Consider the following 15,199-nt stretch of genomic DNA (forward strand, 5'->3'; position numbering starts at 1 on the left):
AAAAAGTTCTGACTTTCAAAAAAGTTCATGGACTCAAAAAATGTTCACTGAATTAAAGGATAGTTCCTTAATTCAAAAATGTTGGGAATTTAAAATAATGAACACTTTTTAATTTTAAAGAACAAATTATATTTTGCTAAAAAACTTATGAGATTTCTTATAATAATGATAAACATATTTTTGCATTTCATAAAATAATATTATATTTGGTGAACATTTTATCAACCTGATGAACAAAAATTGTCTTAAAGAATTGTTTAAAGAAAAATGGATGCACAAATTTTGAATTTGTTGAATTTTTTAAATGTTATGAATATCTTTTTTCACTTGACGAATTTCTTTGAATTTTCATGATTTTTTTTAAAATATGATGAACAAAAAAATGAATTTGATGAACCTTATTGAATTTCTGAACATTTATTTACATTGATGACCATTTTTTGTATTTGATAAATTGGTCACGAATTTGAAAAAAAAAATCGCAATATTTTTTGAAAAATAAAAGAAGAAAACATAGAAAAGATGAAGGGAAACATAAAAGAAAAATAAAAGAAAAGAAAAAATAAATACAAAATGAAAGGTAAGAAACAGAAAATGGGCCGGCCAAAACGAAGGCCCAGTGCACAAAGGGGTTGCGCACCGGGAGCTCAAACGCGCTGGGAACGCAGGAATTTCGTATTCGCCGCTTATTGCGGCAAGTTGTCGCGCCTTCGCACAGGGCGCAGCTCACTCTGCGCCGGCCTATTTGTGGTTGTTATCCGTCTCGAGAGATTAAAAACATCAAAAACGCGAGATTAAAAACTATTTGGGTTGGGGATCAAACCCAGCACCTCTTGTAGGTGTACCCGCCGCGCTAGCCACCGCGACTGGCTCGTGCAAGATAACAAACAACAACACAAAACTTAGAGAGACACACACCAGCGACCAAACTTAAAACCATGTCAAGGAATTTCCAATAAACTTTTCTTCCTTCTACTGGTTTCTTCCCGTTTTCTTCACTATCTTTTTCTGTGCTTCTGTTTTCTTTATTTTTTCTGTTATTTTTAAGTTCAAATATTGTTGTCAAAATTTGTTCATGTTTTTGAAATAATGTTCACATTGCCAAAATTTTGGTAACAATTTCAAAAAATGTTTCTGTTTTCACAATTTTGGTTACAATTCAAACAGATGTTCAAAATTCCAAATTGTGTTCACATTTTCAAAAAGTTGTTCTAAATTTACAAAGTGTTTGGAATTTAGAAATTTGTTCATCGCTTCAAAAAATGTTTTTGGAGTTTTATTCATGTTCTGAAAAATGTTCGAAATTTATATTTTTGTTCACAATTTCAAAAATTGTTCGTGTTGTTAAAAAATATTCGCAATTTCCAAAGAAAATCATGTACACAACTTCTTGGAGTTTCAATTTTTTGTTCGCATTTTCAAAAAATGTGCACATATTGAAAAAAATGTTCTCACTTCTAAAGTTTGTTTGTATTCTGAAAAAAGTTATACAATTTTAGATTTTGTTCATTTTGTTCGGGTTTTCAGAAAGTTTGGAGGTTCAGATTTCGCTTTGCCTTAAATTTGTTCAAAAATTCAAATTTTGTTCCGAATTTCAATTTTATGTTCTTATTTTTCGAAATTTTCTCTGTTCCTAATTTTGAAGAATGTTCTCGTTTGCAGTTTTTTGGAGATTGTAGGAACCATTAAGTTTATCGATATCGTTGTTGTTTCTTCTACATTTCCGATGCAAAATTTGCACTGCAGCTAGTAGGGCGCAGTCGCTAGCATAGCACGCACTAGTCCACAAGGTCGCCGACTCGAATCCCATACCTGCATATGGCAAAACATCGACATTTCGACGCAATTAGGGTCACATAGGAGCTCTCTGCGTCAAAATGTCAGGGTATCGCACGTTCTTAGCGATTGAACCAGATGGGCCGGCCCATTAGAAGCGTTCGACCGATCCCGGTTTTGGGAACCTGCTAGAAGGTACCTACCAGTTTTTCCTGGTTTGGGGAACCTTCTAGTAGGTTCCTGAACTGGTTTATTCTTTTTTCTTTCTTTTTTCCTGTTTGTTTATTCTTTTCTCTCTGTTTTCGTGTTCTTTTACCTTTCTTTTTTCTTTTTTGTGTTTTGGAAAATTTTCTTAAATTTGATTTACCATAAACTGTTCAACATTTTTTAAAATGTTTCAGTTTTCAAATTTTATTCAGAAATTCAAAAAATGTTTGAGCTTTTAAAAAAAACAGAAATTCAAAATTTGTTCAAAATTTCGCAACTTCTCAAATCTTGTTCAGTATTACGAAGATTCTCTCAAATTTACAATTATATTTAGTTTTCAAATTTATTGGGGAGTTTCAAAAATTGTTCTCAATTTTCAAATAATTTTCATGTTTTCAAATTTTGTTCTGGGGTTTCAAAAATTGTTCTCAATTTTCAAATTTTGTTCGTGCTTCGATTTCTGTTCTGGAGTGTCAAACAATGTTGGTGTTTTCAAATTTTGTTGGGGAGATTGAAAAAAGTTCTCATTTTCAAAAAATGTTTGCGTATCAAAAAACTGTTTTGCCATTCAAAAAATGTATGAGTTTTCTAAAAAATGTTCATAATTTCAATTTTTTGGGGGGAGTTTAAAAATTCTTTTTCTTCCAGAACAGGAAATTGTTTGCAATTTTCAAAATTTGTTCATGCTTCGATTTCTGTTATGGAGTTTGAAAAAATGCTGGTGTTTTCAAATTTTGTTCGGCATCCTACAAAAAATTCCCATTTGTCAAAAACATTCGCGTATCCTAATACTGTTTTGCATTAAAACAATGTTCATGTTTTAATTTTTGGGGGGGAGTTTAAAAAATTGTTTCCGTTTCTGAATTTTTTCTGTGTTTTCTGAAATGTTTGAGTTTTTTATTCAAATATACGTAATTTTGAAAAGTGTTCGCGCTTTTATACAGTCTTCACTTTTTCTCCTAAATAATATTACGCACTCATAATTTGGGAAACGTTCATATCCGCGCTTAATTTTGTTCTTAAGAATCTGTGCTGCCAATTATAACGAATAGCTCACTAGCTCAAGTGCTAGGAGTAGTACTTGTGAAGCAGGACGTCTAGTGTCCGAAACTGCTTGGCGTATTCTTTTTTGCGAGTGAGCGCTGTACTTTTTTCGCTAGCCGGAATGAGAGAGCCACATGGGTCGGCCCAGTCGGGGAGACCCGCTTGTGCGTTCACTCCACAATTTGCCGCAGTTAGAGGCAAATAGGAGCTCCCTGTAGAACCTTCCTAAAAACCGGTTGGGGGTGAAACCCTGAAATGGCCTGGCCCATAGAAACAGCACCGCGCGAGGGGGAAGCTTGGTGCGCGCCTGCGCGCCGTGCCAGGCCGTGGGCCAGCCCATGTGCAGAGCGGATAGTGGGAAGCTCATTGTTTTCAAAATTTATTCAGGATTCCAAAAAAGTTGCGGATTGTGGAATAATGTTCGTAAATTCAGAAAAATGCATGATTCAAAAAAAATGTTTGTGAAATGATAGATGCACACGGATTCAAAAAAAGATTCGTGATTTCAAAACAACTGTTTGTCAATTAATAAAATGTTCACAATTTCAAAAAATGTTCATGAACTTCCAAAAAATATTCGCAATATTAAAAAATGTTGGAAAATTGCGACATGGTTCCCAAATTTCAAAAATATATTCACAAAATTCAAATACATTTTGCAGATTCAAAAAAATATTCACAAGCTCAAAAAAACATTTTGTCGAAACGGAAAATGTTACTGAATTTCAAATTATGTTCGTAAATTTTGAAACACATTCACCAATTCAAAACAATTTTTCATGTGTTTCCAAAAAAATCGAAATTTCAAATAAAGGTTCGTGGATGTTAAAAAGATTCACAAATGTGTAAAAAAGTTCTCGATTTCAAAAAATGTTAATGTATTTGTAAAATTTTAATGAGTTAAGAAACAAATAAGTATTTCAAAAGATGTACAAAAGAAAAAAAAAGAAAAAAAAGAAAGACCAAACCAAAAGGAATAAAACCGGGTGAAGGAAGGTTCTAGAACCTGCCCAAAACCGGTGGAGAATGGGCCGGACGATGCAAATACCTAGCGCGTGAAGAGGGTATGCGCCAGGTCGCTCGCTGGTGACTTGCGCGCGGTGCTTCTGGCGAGATCTAGGGAACCCTCGCTGAAGGGGACAACGAGATGGGCCTGCCTCGGAGCGCGGGAGGCCACAACCTCCTTTTTGTCCTTGCAAGTTTTTTGTTTACTTTTTGATTTACTTTGTACTTATTTTAAATGTTGACGAAACACTTTATAAAATAATATTTAAAAATATTGGCATAATATTTGAAAAATGGCCAATGTGTATCGAGAAAATGTTTATCATGTATACGAAAAATGTATATAAAAATTGATCATGTATTTTACAAAAAGTAATCTATCATTTGAAATTTTTTATCAAATATTTAAAAAATGTTAATCAAGCATTTGAAAAAATTAAATGTGTATAGAAAAAATATTGACCATGTATTAAAAATAGATGCTCTTTTCATAATGTTATAAAAATCTTAACCAATAAATGGAAATTTTTTAATCAAACATTTGGAATATGTCAATTCCGTATTGAAAAAATGTCGACCATGTATTAAAAAGTGATGAATTTTTTATCATGTATATAAAAATGTTAATCTAGTATTTAAAAAAATGTTTAGCAAGTATTTGAGAAATGTTAATCAACTATTTGAAAAATGCTAAATGGGTAGAAAATGTTAACCATGTATTAAAATGATTAAAAATTGATCATGTATATAAAAATTTAAATCAAGTATTCAAGAAAATATTAAAGAATTATTTGAAAAACATTAATGAAGCATTTGAAAAATGTTAAATGTGTATAGGAAAAAACTGTTGACCAGGTACCATTAAATGTGAACTTTTATTTGAAAAATGTTAGTTAAACATTTTAAAAAATATTAAATGTCTAAAGAAAAAATATTGATCATGTATTCACAAAATGTTAATCTGGTATTTGAAAAATTGTTAATCAAATATTTGAAAAATGTTAAACATGTATTAGAAAATTTAATTAGATATATACAAGAAATGTGTATAGAAAAACTATGAAAACCGATAAAAAAACAAGAAATAAATAAACAAAACCGAAGAAAAACGAAGAAAAAAAGAAAAAACACAATGAACCCAAGAAATAGTATAAAGAAAACCAAAGAAAGACACTAGAAAATAAAGGAAAGAAAAAAACCCAATGAAAATAGAGAAAAAAGGGTGAAAACAAAGCAGAAAAGTTCCAGAAAACTCAATGAAAAACCAGCTTGTTTCGCCTCAAGTAGGTCGCACCCAACTACTTTAGCATGAACCCGACATGAGCTGAGTGGCTAGTAGTGCCTCGCGTCTTGATGAGGACCGGGGATCGATCCCATGGTGCCCCCTTTTCTTTAGTGTTTCCTTTTTAAGTCTGCGTGCGCTAATGGGCCGGCCTTATACTGTACAGCCGCTATTTCCTTAGGACTTATTTGGATTACAAGTATTGATGAAACTGATTTTTCTTATCCTCAATTACGAGCATAACAAACTAATACCTTGTTTGAATTTGTCTAACAAACTCAGGGATATCTAAAACTAGTTTCCATAAGACCCAAAAATCAAGTGTTGGAAAAAACTACTATTTTGTGTGAGTCGTATTCTACAAGGAAAATAGTCCAACTTGAAGGAGAAGAAAAGGAGATATGCGTCCGAGAATAACTCCAACCTCTCGACCCCTATATAAGGACGCAAAGATCCTATGAGGATGTGAGAGGGGTCGAGAGAAGCCATTACCAAGGAAGACTGATCGATGACATTTGTAGACATCATAAATAAATCAATCTAGATTGCTACCATATCCTCGAGGAGTCACCCATGAACGTGCCGAGACCATAATTGTAATAGCTCCTTGTGACTTGTCTCAGTATACATATAAGTATAAGTAGGGCTATTTTCTACATGATACCAAACTTTGGGTAAACCATGTGCCCCATGTTTGTCCGATGACTTGAGGTGAGATCCCACTATCATACAAAATTATGTACTGTTGTTAGGTACATTAACAAAAAAACACCTTGCCAGTGTGTTTATTTTTATTTTTTCTCATGTCATCATAATCTTTGCGTACCACATAATTGTAAGAAAACATTCAGAATCTTATGATTGGTTCCATTACAAGTATTAACCAGCTTGATCGATCGACACATGCGTTCTGACCTCACCAATCCTCTCCATCTTATCAATATCCTCCAGAAGCATCTGGCTTTCGCTATCCTCTCTTATTCTTTTGATCCCAAATTCAGACCTCTCTTTCATGCACATCTTGATGTTGCCCACGAATTCCTCCCATCTCACCGAACTCTTTCCCCTCTGCCTCTAGGTCGGCCACATGTTGCTGCCACCAATGGGGCTCATGAACCGTTGTATCATTAGTGCTTTCATAGCAAGACTCGTTCAAATCCATGTTGATATCTCATTTATAAGTTTTCAAATCATGGAACCTTTTAAAAAAATGCGATGACACTTAGTGATATTTTGTTAAAATATAAAAGCCTACACTTCAAATGCATAAATAGTGAGTGCATGCTTCAATATGAGGCGAATGGGGAGGAAAAAAAGGAATCTCACTAGAGTCGGCCAAAATCTTTGGTACACAGTGTACTATTATCGATCTTGGTATCACATACTCTATTGTGTGAACACCACAACAATAATGTGACAAAGGCTTGTCAGAAGTGTTAATGATATCGTCATGCACACCATTTCCCAGGCCCGTCAGTGGTATGTCATACAACCGCCAACCAAAGAGTTACCAATGACGCGCGAGCACCTGCACATCACTGGTAAGCGTTACCGGTGACGAGCTCACATCTTCTACAACTAATAACATGGTGGCTATAGTTGTTTCGCGTCTAGTGTGTACTTGTTAAAATTGCGAGCCTAAACTTCAATTTGGACAAATACTATAGGCATGCTTCTACAATTGGGTAATATTAATATGTGAAAGAGTGAAGTCTGACAAAACCTAGATACATTCCGCGGTATTGTATAAAGCAGTGTTATCTATCTCGGTATGACACTCTAAACTACGTGGTAGTGTGAATGAAACCGCAATTAACTGACGGGGGCTTGCCAAAAGTGTCGATGGCATCATTATGTGTGATATGATTTGTAACAAGTGGAAAACCTACACTTAAAAACAATTATTAATTATTATAGTAACTACAACTCTACATTCCCTAGAAATAATTTTGTTGTTGCAAACTCATGGGAAGAAGAATCTACAAACTGCTTTACAACTCTAGTAGAGTTACCATATGTGTTTGGAGTCTGACCACGCGACGCGCAAACTTAGAGTCATCATATCTTGGCCTCTATTAAAAAAATCTCATTCAAACACTTTCCCTTCAAATTTAAATGTTTAGCACATTAAGCCAACATGCACATAGTTTATAACAAGTTACATGAACAAAAGCATCTAGCCGACAACATTTACAAATCACATTTTGCTAGCGTGCGCATCATCCCCTTCATCGGCATGTGCGCATTCCCTTCTCCGACATGTTCACCATCCTTTTATTTAGCTAGTGCATCATCCCCTTCTCCTTTGGCGTGTGCATTGCCCCCTCTTTCGAGGTTCTTGGAATGTGTGCACCATTCACTCCTTCTCCCAAAATGCTCATCCCACTATATCCATTTGGTGCAGATCCAACATGATGAACCGATTCTCTTTGGCTATGTGTTCAGTTGTCACCCGGTGCTCCTTAATTTGCAGCCTATGCGTCTCCATCTCTTCGTGGCGTCATTAGTTATCCTGCATAGCATCCCATCTTACCCTCTCATCTTGATTATTCTTCTCCTACATCTCTAGCTTTTCTTACTTCCTCTTCTGAGTGCACTCATTTATTGTCCTTCTCTCTTGAGCTTCCCCTTTCCTCTCTTCCTTTTGTCGGGTTGACACATGAGAGACAGCGGACTAGGACTTGTAGGCATCTTTTCCCTTTCCTCTCCATCACAATCATCATCGTCGCTGTCGTTCATCTTCGAAGAGGAATTGTTGCGCTTCTCAGTTTTTGGACCGACGTTATGATTAATCGACTTTCAATTGTTGTGGCCTTCTAACAAATTTTGGAGGCCAAACGTATTGCCCTTCGACTTGGTCATTTGTTAGTACCTCTCTTGGGCGTTGTTATCCTAAAACAAACAAATGCTCAAATTGACGAGAATGCTCAAAGCAATCAAATGTGGCAATCAAGAAAAAACAAGATTGCTTACATATCGGTCAATGGTGGCACTGCTAGGAGGAGCATGTTTCACTTGCTCCAAACAACACGGCCAACGGTTGCACATCTTTTAACCGTGCCCCCATTGGTTTGTGACATATTTGAGGGTAAGATTTATTCTCCATCCAAGATGATGTTTGAAACGCTCCTCGATGTGCTTCCAATACTTTGCACTCATTTGATCTTTCTTGACAACTGCATCAAAAGAGATATCTTCCCATGCCATGAAAAGCGTGACATCCTCATCAGGCTTGAAGTTAGCTCCCCGAATTTTGACCTTCCTCGATGAGCTGGAGGGTTTGAATTGATCAAATTTCATATCTTGGTCGGATTCATGATAAAGCGAGAAAATGATGCGCCCTTGAGATCAACATCATTTTGTCCCGGAATCACCCATCATACTATTGAGAAATAATCCATCGTCGAGTGTCGACCGACCGACAACAATTTTCCACACCCACCTCGCATCCAATTTAACAAAAACCGAATACAAAGCAAATAATGCATTTATTTACCTCATCGCTATCTCTGATCCAGTGCAGGATAGGGTAGGCTCACCAGTTTGTCCCATTGGGATGAAGTGACAAGGGATAACGACGTAGCCTTTACATGTCTTCTTCTTTGACCCCTTTGATGTGGATTGTTGCCGTCCCAACGGGGGAGGGCGTCGCCTGCATGCTGTGACATACAATTTGCCACATCTGCGTCAGGCTCTTCGCCGGCAGGATGGACGAGGTGTTGACCAAGGTGGTGGCGGCCGAATGTCGGAGGCACAACAATTGTTGAAGTCGTCTAATCCGACTCCAACTGATGGAATCAGATATGAAGGTCAAAGGTGTCGTCCATGTCGTTGCCGGCGGGGATTGGGGACGACCAGAAGCAGTCAAAGGCGGGGCTATGATGAGTGAGGGGAGGCGACGGTGTAGGCGAGAAGAGCTGCGAGAGGAGGGGGTCACGACAAACTATTTTTTAGAAGACATTTCCTTAGACTAAGGAGGCAGGTGACTTTGTCAATCTCAAGATATTGTGTCGGCTCAGTCTCTTGGAGATAACCATAGGGGTAGTGTGTGTGCGCATTCATAGGGGGAGGGTTTGAATTGGTCAAATTTCATATCTTGGTCGGATGTATGATAAAAAAAGAGACAACGATGTACCCTTAACGTCGACATCATTTGTCCCAGAATCACTCATCATACTATCGAGAAACAATTCATTGTTGAGGGTCGACCCCTCTGATAAAATCATCGCTAAATTACAAACATTGCATATTTTCCACCAATTTTCCATGGTCAACCCGCATTCAATCAAAGAAAAAAGAGGCAAATGATGAATTTCATTTACCTCATCGCCATTTATGCTCCAGTGTAGGATAGTGAAGGCTCCCCAGTTCCACCTGTCGCTGGGATGAAGCGAGGAGGGGAAAAGGTGTGGCCTTTCCTTGTCTTCGTCTTCGGCCCTGTCGATGTGGATCATTGTGGTCTTGACGGGGGAGGTCGCCGCCTGCACGCGACGAAATAGGCTTTTCCACCTCTGCGTTAGGCTCTTCTCCGACAGGGTGGACGAGGTGCTGACCAAGGCAGTGGCGGCCGATTGTCGGAGGCATAACAACCATTGAACTCGTCGGATCCTACTCCAAACTGATGGAATCATACGCAGAGGTCAAATGCGTTGTCCATGCCGTTGTCGAAGGGAGTGGAGACGGCCAAAAGCGGTCAAAGGCGGCGCTACAAGCAGTGAGGGGAGGCAGCAGACAACGGTGCAAGCGAGAAGAGCAACGAGAGGAGGATGGTCATGCATAATTGTTTTTTTCAAAGGAGACGTCCTCATATAGCAACAAGAGGCGCCTGTGGTAACTTCGTCAATCTTAAATTGTTATGCCGGCTCAAACTCTCGAAGATGCTCATAGGGATAAAGTGTGTGTGTGTGGCCTTCATAGAATAAATATATATGCGTATGCGTAAGCGTATGTGTCTGTACTGTGTTTAGAGAAAAAAAAGTCAAACTGGTGCACCCACCGAATATTTGTTCCGGCCGGGTCCGCCCACCGCTCCACAAGTGTGACGCAAGAGGCCGTGACGTGCCGAAACCGATTAAAGGAACGCGCCGCTCACTGTGCCACCACAAAACAAAGGACAAGTCTAGGTAGCGGCCGGCTGCTCGCTGGGCTTCGCGAGCGGCCGGCCTAAAATAGAAATATTTTTGTCTACTTGATTAATATTAATAAGAAAAACAACGGGAGACCTTCCCTTCCTTGCCCTCGGCCGCTGACCCGAGCCTCGTCTGCGGAGTCACACCTCGCCGCCGGCCTCCGCCCCTACTCTCTCCCCGTCCCCCTTCCCTTGTACGAGAGAATAGCAGAGAGGAGATGAGGGAGATCGAGCGACTAGATCAGGTCAGGTGGCTGGCAGATACAGAACCCGCCGCCACCGACACGGGATTCTTCACCTGGGCGCCCCTCCATGGGCTTCTGCTACTGCTTTGATTCCTGCCCCCGGCGCCATGCCTAGTGCCCCCAAGGAAGGCCCCATCTTCTCCTCTTTCTCTCTCTCTCTCTCTAATCTGGGCGGGTCTGTAGCAGGGATCTCTAGGCATGGCTACTGCGGTTGAGAGAGAGGAGGAAACACGAGCTTGCTATAGATGGAACGGCCAGAGGAGGAAGCTTCGGCAGAGGAGGGGGTTGAGATCGTCCTTGGTCTGGAGCAGGACGGAGACGAAGATTGCTAAGGAACAGAGTTCTTGCGTGGCCGCTGTTCGTGTTTGCCCAGTTCATTTATGCTGAATTTTGCAAGATGAGCACATGCCGGTGTGTTGCAGGCCGGCAGCTGCTTTGGTCGCGGTGCCACTGTGTGTTGATGGTTTGCTGATTTTTCTCCTACTGAATATAGTGCTATGGTGTGCTTTGAGCTACTGAATATACTACTGAATTAAACAAGAATTTTGCACACGAACGATTGTAGAGTTGAACGCTCTAATTCGCATAGTCGCACACGCACAACTGCAGAAAGTGCGCATGCGCGATGACGGAGTTGCACACTCCCATCGACATACTAGCTCACGCACAGCTCCAAGAGGTGCACATGCGCGACAGCGTAGTTGCACACGCGCGGCTGCCGGGTTGCACAACCTCGTCGCATAGTCACACATGACGGCCACATAGTTGCACACTCATGTCGGCGTAGTCGCACACGCACGACCATGGAGGTGCACACTCTCGTCCGCATGCATAGTAGCTCACACATGACTGCGGGATTGCACACGCTTGCTGGCATAGTCGCACACCTAGGACCCAGAGTTGCACACTCTTGTCAGCGTAGTAGCTCACCCACGGTCGCGGAGTTGCATACTCTTGTTAGCATAGCCGCACTCTCGCCGCATAGTCGCACATGACAACCATGGAGTTGCACACTCCCGTCAGTATAGTCGCACATACACGGCCACAGAGGTGCACACTCTCGTCTGCATAGTAGTTCACGGACAACTGCGGCGGTTGCACACACGCAGTGGCATAGTCACACAATCGGATGTGGGAGTTGCACACGCGCGACATCATAGTCACACACGCACGGCCGCAGAGTTGCATGCTATCATTGGCATAGTTGGTTGGGGTAACAGATAAAATTGCACATCAACTGCTAGGCAGTTGGTAGGGGTAGCAAACGAAGTTGCACATCTCATAGGAAGGGTAGTTCTGACAAGGACACCAACAACTTATAGGTAGGCAGCAAACGAAGTTGCACTACTCGTGTATGTGTAGTTTTTCACTGCTTGCACACCCTGCCCAATCTGCCCTATCAGCAATAAGTGCAAGTTAGTCTGTTGTTTCAACCAACTGCCTAGTAGTCGATGTGCAACTCTTTCCCCTATCTACTTGTGGATATGTAGTTTCAGTTGGCGGAGGCAAGAGATGAGGATACACATAGTCTGCTAGGCAGTTGGCCGGGGCAACAAGCGAAGTTGCACATCTCAGGCAGGGATAGTTGGTTGGTGAAAACTACATCCATGAGGGCAGTAAAAAGTTGCATATATACATGGAGCTAAAGTTGCACATCTCACTAGCACATGTGGTTTGGACGGGGTGCTAGCAGTCAAAACTATACGCCCATAGGGGTACGGGAAAAGTTGCACATCACTCTTAGAAAGTTGGCCGAGGCAGCATCCGAAGTTGCACATCCACTGCTAGGCAGTTGGTCGAGATAGCAAAATAGTGAAAATTGCATATCAACGGGCGGGGGGAAGTAGCACATCAACTACTAGGCAGTTGGCTTGGGCAGCAAACGAAGTTGCACATCAAAGTGTTAGGGGTAGTTTGGGGTGGAGGTCTCCGTCAGTGAAAACTGCACATCCAAGGTAGTGCAAAAGTTGCATGTTGACGCTCAAGTAGTTGCACATCGACTCTTAAACAGTTGAACCGAAACGGGGAGTAAATTGCACACAAAAAAATTCATCGAAGCATATCCATGCGGGATCATGTTTCGAAGAGCACGCTGGAAGGGTTTTAACGGTGAAAACGGATCTTAATTCCGACCCATGGTTTAAAAGTTATGGCTTTTTAAAAAAATTCAAAGATCCCAATTAAATGTGTTCACACATGCTTTTGTAATTTCGTTTTCTTTTTTCCGTTCACCTGCTACTTTTTCTCTTTAATATGAATTAGAATTTTTTATATGAATTAGGGAGACAATTTAGTTCCTTTTATAGACTAGGGACAAAATACTTCTTTTTTGGCTGGCTGCTCCATAGACTACCATACAACAGGGTCCACTTGTCAGGCTTTGCCAAGTGTATTTTCGCAGAAACTCGGTGAACATGTAATTCTGCCGAGTTTATTAAGTTCGTCTAGTTATTTTTTGTTGGAACCTGGCAAAGGCATAGCTCTGCCGAGTTGCTTATCACCATCGAGTCCAATTTTGGATTAAACTTGACAGAGAGAAGTTTGTCGAGTTTCCGATAAAATGAACTCGGTGAAGTATCGGAACTCGGGACAAAACCAGATTCTAGTAGTGTGAGAATGACTATATGTGCAACTAGAGCTAATATAGAAGCCCACAAAAAAAGATCGATATATGTGTAACTTCCCAATGATCGTATCGTTGAGAACAACTATGTGTGCAACAACAACTACTATAGATGCCAACAAAAAGTGATCGCTGTGTGTGTAACTTCCGAATGACCATATCCAACTGGGAACAATTATTTGTGTAATCACTAGAACTACTATAGATGCCAATAAAAATGATCGCCGTGTGTCCAACTTCCCAATGATCGTATATATCCATCTGAGAATGATTATGTGTGCAATTAGAACTACTATAGATGCCAACAAAAATGATAACCATGTGTGCAAGTTCCTAATGATTGGATCCAATTGAAAACAACTATGTGTGCAATTAAAATTACTATAGATGCCAATAAAAATGATCATCATGTGTGCGAGTTCCCAATGATCATATCCAACTATAGATTTCATATAAAAACTAAAGCATTTGCGACTGTGTCAACGAGAGTGTGCAACCCCGCGGCCATGCGTGAGCACCTCTCACGACAATTTATGTGCGACTATGCGCACGAGATTGTGCAACTCTGTGACTATGCATGCGCGACTATACCGACGAGAGTGTGCAATTCCACGGCCGGACGTGAACACCTCCCACGACAATTCATGTGCGACTATGCGAACGAGATCGTGCAACTCCGTGGCCATGCATGTGCGACTGTGCCGATCAAAGTGTGCAACTCCACGGCCATGCGTGAGCACCCCCACGATAATTCATGTGCGACTATGCGGACGAGATTGTGCAACTCTGTGTCCATGCGTGTGCGACTATGCCGGCAAGATTGTGCAACTCTGTGGCCGGGTGTGAGAATCTCCCACGACAATTCATGTGCGACTATGCGGACCGGATTGTACAACTCTGTTCCATGCACGTGCGACTACGCCGACGAAGTGTGCAACTTCACGGCAGGGCGTGAGAACCTCCCACGATAATTCATATGAGACTATGTAGATCAAATTGTGCAACTCTGTGGTCATGCATGTGCCAACTAAGACTAATATGTGTGCAACTACAACTACTATGGATGCCAATAAAAAATACTCCCTCCGTCTCAAAATTTTTGTCTTAGATTCGTCTAAATATGGATGTAGTCACGTTTTAATATTAGGTACATCCGTATCTAGACAAATTTAAGACAAAAATTTTGGGATGGAGAAAATAGTAATAATAGATCAACTTAGAAAGAAACATTTAGTCAACTTATAAGAGCCTTTTTGATATTAAGGAGTAAATCGATGCTTCTGTTGCTGCTAGCTTATAGTAGTATTTGCTTTTCTACAGTAAACTGAACCATGGCCTGCTCCTGCTGCCGTTGCTAGCTTATGTTTGATTTTCTATAGTAAAATGAGCCATGACCTGCTGCCGCCGCTGCTGAAATTGAAACTCAACTGAACCATGTCTTGCTGCTGCTTCCGTTGCTAGATGCCGCCGCTACCTGCTGCCCTTGCTAGATGCCGCTGCTGACGCCTGCCGGCACGGCGGCACACAGTTTCTTCAGAACTAAAGCGGTGAAGCCCACAGGCCACAGTAAACAAAATCCATCCATGTCGTGCGCTGCTGGACGAGAGGATCGCATAAGCGTGTTGATTCTGGATAAGGCGGCCTTCGCGCGACGCGCGCTTCGGGAAAGACGCGGGCTCTCGCGGACTGCAGGAAGCGGGGCATGCGGGTGAGGTCCGTGCTCTCCTTCAACTGTGGCGATAGCTGCGGCAGCGAAACAACCGCGGCGAGGGAGGCGTCAGGTAAGGCGCGCTTGGAGGCGGCCTTGTGGGAGACGGGGCCGACGGTGAGCGCCGAGGCCGTGTCCACGGAGCAGTCGCCATCGGCGGCCGATTCGAGAGGCCGAGGCG

This window comes from Triticum dicoccoides, chromosome 3B, assembly GCF_002162155.2.
Source record: "Triticum dicoccoides isolate Atlit2015 ecotype Zavitan chromosome 3B, WEW_v2.0, whole genome shotgun sequence".
Classification (NCBI taxonomy): domain Eukaryota; kingdom Viridiplantae; phylum Streptophyta; class Magnoliopsida; order Poales; family Poaceae; genus Triticum; species Triticum dicoccoides.